We start from the raw sequence: 7,165 nt of genomic DNA on the forward strand, positions 1-7,165 counted from the left end.
GGTGGGGAAAGGAGGTGCTGCTGCGCACAGAGAGAAGGTGGAGGACAGGAGTGCATTTCAGAAGGATTTCAACAGATTGGAAAGCTGGGCTGGAGCTAACAGGGTGAAGTTCAGTGCTGAAAATGCAAGGAGCTCCCCTTGGGAAGAATGCTCACAAATACAAAACGGGTGACACCTGGCAGGATCACAGCACTGGTCACCGATGACAGAAGACAAAAGGATATGGGACTCAGGGCAGCTGCACAAAAGGTGACTGCAGTTTTGGGAGGTATCCACAGAAGCATTAGGTGCAAAACACGAGAGGTAATAGTGCGTCAACACTTAGCATTGTTTAGGCCTCCACTAGAGTATTATGTGCAGTTTTGGGCTCCACATTTTGAAAGGACATGGAGAGAGTCCAGAGGCAGGTGACAAAGATGAAAACGGGGCTTGGCTTGGAGAGCAAATCATACGAAGAGAGGCTGAAGGAGCTAGGCATGTTCAGCTTGAAGATAAGGTGCTTAGGAAGGGACATGATAGCCTTCAAATACTCAAAGGGCTCCCATAAAAAGAGGAGAAATACCTTTTCTCTCTTGCTGTGGAGTAGGATGCAGAGTAGTGGCTTGAAGTTGCAGCAAAGTGGGTATCAGGAAGAGCTTCTTCACTGTTAGAGCTGTTAGGGAGACAGTGGAACAGGCTGCCCGGGTCAGGTGGGGATTCTTCAACACTGGAGGTGCCTAGGAGGAGGTTGTGTGCATACATGTGGTTTGGGGAGTGATATAGGAATAGCTACGCCTATGCTATTTTATAGGAATTTCCCATGCTTCTGGGCTTTGCTGGTTATGGCATGGGGTTGGGAGGGAATTCTGCCCCCCACCTCAACCCTGCAGCTGTGTGTCAGGATTTTGTATTTTGGGTTGGGTTTTTTTAAGCCCTCCTTAGAGGCATTGGGCACTGGCTGTAGACAAGGTTGGGGATTTTGACTGGTACATGCCAATGCTCCTGCTAAGATTTAAACCCAGAGGTTCCTGGCTACAGGGTCCTACCCCTCTGCTCAGGGTCAGGCCAATCGCCATATTTGGGGTCAGGAAAGAATTGTACCCCATGGTCAGGTCCATATGTTCTCTCTGGGTGTCGGGTGGGGGGGAACGTTGCCTTCCTCTGTAGCAGGGAGCATGGCTCTCTTCCTGGGATCTCTTTAATGTATTTTAACAACCTTTACAGAAGCAGGAGGTTGGCTGCCACGATCCCCCTCTACCTGTGGCAGGATAGGCTGTTATGTCTAGGGTTGTGTCAGCAGGGTTGACTGTAATTTTTGCTAAGAGATTAGACAATGGATTAGTGGAATGGTTTGGAAAAAATGAGGTTGTACCAGCTCCCGATTGTTACAGGCTGGGGGGGCAGCTGAAAGGGAACCAGAAAGCATTCCAGCGCTTAGAGACACTGGTCAGCACGTGGTGAGGGTGTGGTGGTCATCTGACTCCAAAGAATATATTAGAGACATGTGGGACCAGCCTGCAGTGGGGTCAGGAGAAGAGTTGTCATCAGGGGCAGGTGTATGCAGGGGGAAGATAAGGTGTGGGCTTGCCAGATGCCACATGAAAGATGCAAAACCAATAGCATATGACCAGGACTTCCTGACAAGCATTGTGAACCTGACCCATTGCGTTTCCAGAGTAGCCTGTACTGAATCTGCTTGTGCAGATCTGCTCTTTGTTCAGCTGGGAGTGGCACTGGAAAGAGTTTCTGCTTTCAGCTTTCGTTCCAGGGTGAGTAGGATGTCTGCTGGGGTGGGTGGGGGGAGGAAAACAGAAAAAAACCCTAGCAGCAAAGTGATGCGTCATTTAAAATGCACACAGAAATGAGGTAGGACTATGAGCATCTCAGAGTGAAGAAAGCCAAGTGTTTTTAACAGCAACCTGCCAGGATCCATCCTGCAGCCTTTTTCAAAAGCCCCCAGTCCTGCTGGCAGGAGGCTGACTGAGTGCAAGTGCTGTCATCCAATCAACACAGCCTAGCTTTTCTGGCAAATCAACACTTTTCCAGGGCTTAGCACTGCTCCAGTGTCCTGAAGCCTCCTCCCTCCATGTTGCTCATTCCACTCCAGATCACCTCTGTACTCCCCATCTGCAGGCGTGGATCTAGACAGATGCAGTAGCGTGGCTGCATTCCCCTTTGGCTGTGTCACATGTGAGTTCTCAGTGCCAGATCTGCCTGGAGCCCGTGCTTTAGTGTAGCTACAGAGAGCCCTGGGGGTGAGTGTTACTGCCATTGCTCATTCCCTCCATTCCCCTGCAGCTAGGTTTAGCAGGAAGGGAGGGAAAGGGCAAAGAGCGGCAAGATTTCACCTTGTGGGCTCCAACCAGACCCATCTCAACCAAATGGTGAGCTCAGGGCTCACTACTTGTGAAGTTCCAGTGGGAACCCATGCTGGCAATGTAAGTTCAGCCCTAACTGTGCATGTGTCCAAAGTGTGCCAAAGTGTGGGGTGCCCCCCCTCCCACACGCATGCACACTACTGCCTCTTTGTGATATGTTGGTATGTGCTTGGCCTAGGAGCTGCTTATCTAACATGAGGGCAGGTCTAAGTGGGGGAGAGGAAGAGATTCATGCTTTCCTCCACATCAAAATGGCAAAGGGGGTACATGTAACAGTGAGGCACAGTTAAAACTGGGCCTGCTTGGCACATAGCTCTTACCCGGCTCCCAGGGCATAGATGCAGCCCAGGTCTGTGCCCACTGTCACCATTATGCAGCTCTACATGGGACGGTAGGACTCTGCAAAACAGCTATGTTTCATTTCCGTTTCGGATTCAGCCATTTCAGAGGGACAGCGATTCGTTTTGGTGTTTCAGATCACTGTTCCGTTTCAATTCAGCCAAATCAGTTTCGGAGTTTCGATGCTGATTCGGATTGGCCGGGAAGAGGCAAGCACAACCAGGCAGCTACAGGTTTGCCCATGGCTTCTCCAGCTGTGCCCGCCTCTCCCTGGACACGGGGAGCCACAGGAGAAGCACCTGTGCCTGCCCTGCCAATCCCCATGCTCCGCTTGACCAGGCACTGAGGTCATTGCAGCACCTCCAGTTTCACTCTCTCCATCGTAGAATCGCTTGCACTACTTATTAGTTCCATTTCAGAACCACATTGAGGCAAATCTGATTCAGAACTACTTAAACCACATTCTTTTTCACTAAAGGCAGAGATGTGGGGCGGAAAATTTTCCACCCCACTTCTCTGAATAGGATGCAAACCAATGGTTTGAAGTTGCAGCAAAGTAGGCTTAGATTGGCTATCAATAAAAATGTCTTCACTGTTAGAATGGTGAGGCACTAGCATAGACGGCCGAGGGAGCTCATGGACTCTCCATTACTGGAGGCATTCAAGATGAGGTTGACTAGCCATCGGTCAGGGATGATCTAAGTGTAGCTATGCCTAATATTCTACTATGGGTATTTCTTATGTTTCTGGGCTTTGCTGTTTGCAGCTGGGGGCCAGGAGGGAATTTTTCCCCGCTCCTGCTGCTGCACATGTCTGGGTTTTTCTTTTTTAAGCCTTCCTCCGAAGCCATGTATTAGCTTCAGGCAAGGCTGGAGATTTTGACTGGGGTGTGCCACACTCCTTCTGTGACTTAAACCCAGGAGGCCATGATAGACATTACACTTTACAATCCGATAATATGCCGCAACCTGTAACATGTTACACATGCATGGAGTTAAATCTTGTTTAGGGGCCCGATCATTGCATGGTATCTAAAGCTTAATGGACATAGTTTAGCTGAACCAGATGTGGTTGAACCAGGGTCTGTGACTGGTTTTGTAACATCTATAACACAAATGTGATTTAGGGTCCGACTGCATTGAGAAGTATGTAGTTCGTCCACCAGGTATAGCTCCAGAGCCTGTAATTTCTTATCTCCATGCTTCCTTGTTGTGGGTGGGTGTGAGTGAGGTTAAGTAGATAAAGCAGGTTTTGATTCTGGAAGTGCAAAGTATTCAATTATCACCTTGGTATTTGCCAACTTGAAAATTCAAGTAACTACTTGAGCTAAGAGGTTTCAGCAGTGGGATCCTGGACTGTTCTGCAGCCATAATGGCTCAGACACAGGTGTGAGAGGGCACTGAGACCAGGCATGCTCAGTGCAGGGTTCAGACACAGGTAAGAGATAGAACTGAGAACGGGCAGGCTAGGTGCAGGGGCTCAAACACAGGTGTGAGATGGAGCTGTGGTGGGTGAGGTGTGTGACTAATACCCAGGGTGGGAGCCAGGCACCAAGCGGCCAGGGGCCTGTGGAGGCGACGTGGGTGTTGGGGTACAGGAGGGCAGCTGGGGGCTAGGAGCTCACATTTGAGTCTTGTGTAGGCCCTTGAGCCTTCACCAGCAGCACCCCAACCTTAAGTGCAACCCCCTGAGGTCCTGAAGCATTTTTTCAGCTAAGCTACACTGTGGAGGTGGCTGAGACTTTATGGTCATTAAGACATTAAGCCCTGTTAAATTTACCCTTAGCTAACCAGCAATAATTTTACCCTTATGATAACTAGAAATACAGGCTGCTATAGCCAAAATAAGAATGCTCACACAGCCTTTGAAAGAGCCACCAGGATCCCATGTGAAGAACTGCTGCAGTACAGAAGAAAACCTCCCACTAATCATACACCACTGGCTATGACATATCACCCTTCCCTTGAACCCATATGGAAAATCCTCAAACAATTGCAACCCATACTAGAAAGAGACCCTATTCTTAAAGAGATCTTCCCAGAACCACCCATCCTAGCTTTCAAACAAGCACCGAACCTCACCAACCTCATCACCAGGAGCAAACTTCCTCAGACCCAGAACACACCAAATGGATCCAGACCTCCATGACAAGAAATGCAAAACCTGCCAACACATCTCCACCACCCCCACAATCACTACACCCCACAACAGAGCCATCAACATTCCCAGATCTTACAGCTGCTCCTCCAGAAATGTAGTATCTCTCATTCAAAGCACCAAATGCCTAGATGGAAAATACGTAGGAGAGACCAAACAACAACTGTGCACCAGAATCAACACACACCCGAAATCTACCAAAGACACGAACACCCAATTACCAGTGGGGGCAGATTTCTCACAAGAAAACTACTCACTTTCCAATCTCTCAGTCCTAATCGTCAAAGGAAACTTACAAAACACTTGCCAGAGACAAGCCTACTAACTCCACTTCATCAACCTCCTGGATACTACAAATCATGGACATTGGATTTATGACGCATTATAACCTGCCTGACATCTGATTTCCCAGGTATTTCTTCACTATTTATCTCCCTTCTCTCCCCGCGACTCAGCCTGTCTCTCACCCATTGACTTCTCAATCTAGATCTTCACTGACTGCCTGTCCTACATGCAGACCAGACCAGCCTCTGGTTTCTGTACTTTTCATTCCATCCAGGAAGAGCACACATCAACTGCTGAAATTTCCTTAGCCTGACAAACCCGAAAGCTTGCTTAAATATTGTTCTCCAACTATTTAGTTGGTCTAATAAAAGATATCAGACTCACCCAAAGAACCTTGTCTGCACACAGCCTTTACATTTCACAAGCAAAATCGATAGAAACTGAGGGCTCTTGTACATGTGATTAAATTTACCCTTTTTTGCAATTTAACTGTGTTACAGTATGCCCTGTGTTGCAGTTTGCTTTTCTGGCCATTTAAATATTGTTTTGGAGCTTTAAATAAAATGCATTCCAATGTATTTTAGTTTGGATTGCCAAGAATTAAACCTGTGCATCCATGGATCCGTCACATGAAAACAGAAGTGCGCTCAAAAATGTCTCTAAGCCCTTTTGTCCACCAGATGCTGCTGCAACTTTTGTGTAGTTCACCCCTTTGTCCACCAGGTGTCACTTCAAATTGAAGCTAGGAGAGGAAGAGGCTACCTGCACTTCCTAGGTAATTGGGTGTAATGTGTTTGTTTGGATGCCAGATGTTGCAGTCCACCCTGTCCGACATGAATCATTCTTTGTTCTCTTGTACGGATACCTATGCCCTCCCATCCCCTGGCCATGCCCTGGCCAGGGTAACAGCGGCTCTATCACCCCATAATCTGCCCCTGGTTCCAACCAGGAATGAAGAATTGCTTGGCCGCCCTAAAGGGGTGAGAGATACAGGTTGACCCATACTGGTCTATAGGCAAAAGGAATCAGAACTTGTGGTGGAGGTGATGTCTTTTATTAGACCAATTGGATATATGCAACAAAATTTATTTATTTACAAGCTTTTGGGCACACACACACCCTCACTTCCATTTGCTTTCAGAGTACTCACTTCCATTTGCTCTCTCCTGATCATAGGATTTTAGCCTGTAGCCTCCATGTACAAGCTCACCTACAGCCAGACCCATGGCAGCAGACAGCCCTTAATGAGAACAGCACTATCACCACCTAATCTGCCACACCCTGAACTGATTTCAGATGCTCTTAGAGCAACCGGTGCCTGCCCTCTCAGCACTGAGTGCAACCCCATAGCCGCCACGCTTCATATTAAAGTTCTTTTTTCCCCTTGTGCTGTTGCACCAGTCACAATTGCACAGACTCGCCCCACAGTTAGGCCCATGGGTGCTCCTACAATGGCAGCAGGAAGCCAGCCCTTACTGGCCAAGTTGTTAGAAATGGAGTATAGTTAGAAATGCACAGCTTGCATCTTGCACCCGATAAGAAAGAAACACTATCAAGGACTTTTTTCCTTGCCCAGCCTTGCCACAGCTTTTCTTATACTAAATCGCAGACTCTCCCCCAGCTTCTCCCTAGCCTTTCTCATACAGATTACAGAAGCTGGAATTCAGCTGACTGTGTCCTTGAAAGGGGGGTGTTTAAACTCTTGGTGACCTATAGTAGTCTCTGAGCATGCTAAATTAGCTGATGCATATATACCTCTCCGCCCTGCATACTTAAGTAGTTAATTATAATATACATGCGATGTATGTAGCGATGTAACCACATGTATGCTTGTATGAAACGGAAGTGAGCTGTAGGAGTTCCTGTTTCTGCACACGTGCCCAGGAGGAAAAAGATAAATACAGCCTGCAAAATTCCTTGGTGGGTTCGGAGTAATCTGAGTTCTTGACTCTGCTCTGACCCTATTTGCAAATGCACCTTTTGTGCCATCTAATGAGTGTGTGTCTGTGATTTTGGTGGCCTCCAGA

The 7,165-nt window shown here is 47.8% G+C and overlaps 1 pseudogene; it reads left to right on the plus strand.

The window, feature by feature from the left end:
- Nucleotides 1–4,640: 4,640 nt before the first annotated feature.
- On the plus strand, nucleotides 4,641–5,241 carry LOC149859518 (uncharacterized; annotated as a pseudogene).
- The last annotated feature ends 1,924 nt before the right edge of the window (nucleotides 5,242–7,165 follow it).

Source organism: Crocodylus siamensis, chromosome 7 (assembly GCF_052110815.1).
Source record: "Crocodylus siamensis isolate JL-2025a chromosome 7, ASM5211081v1, whole genome shotgun sequence".
Classification (NCBI taxonomy): domain Eukaryota; kingdom Metazoa; phylum Chordata; order Crocodylia; family Crocodylidae; genus Crocodylus; species Crocodylus siamensis.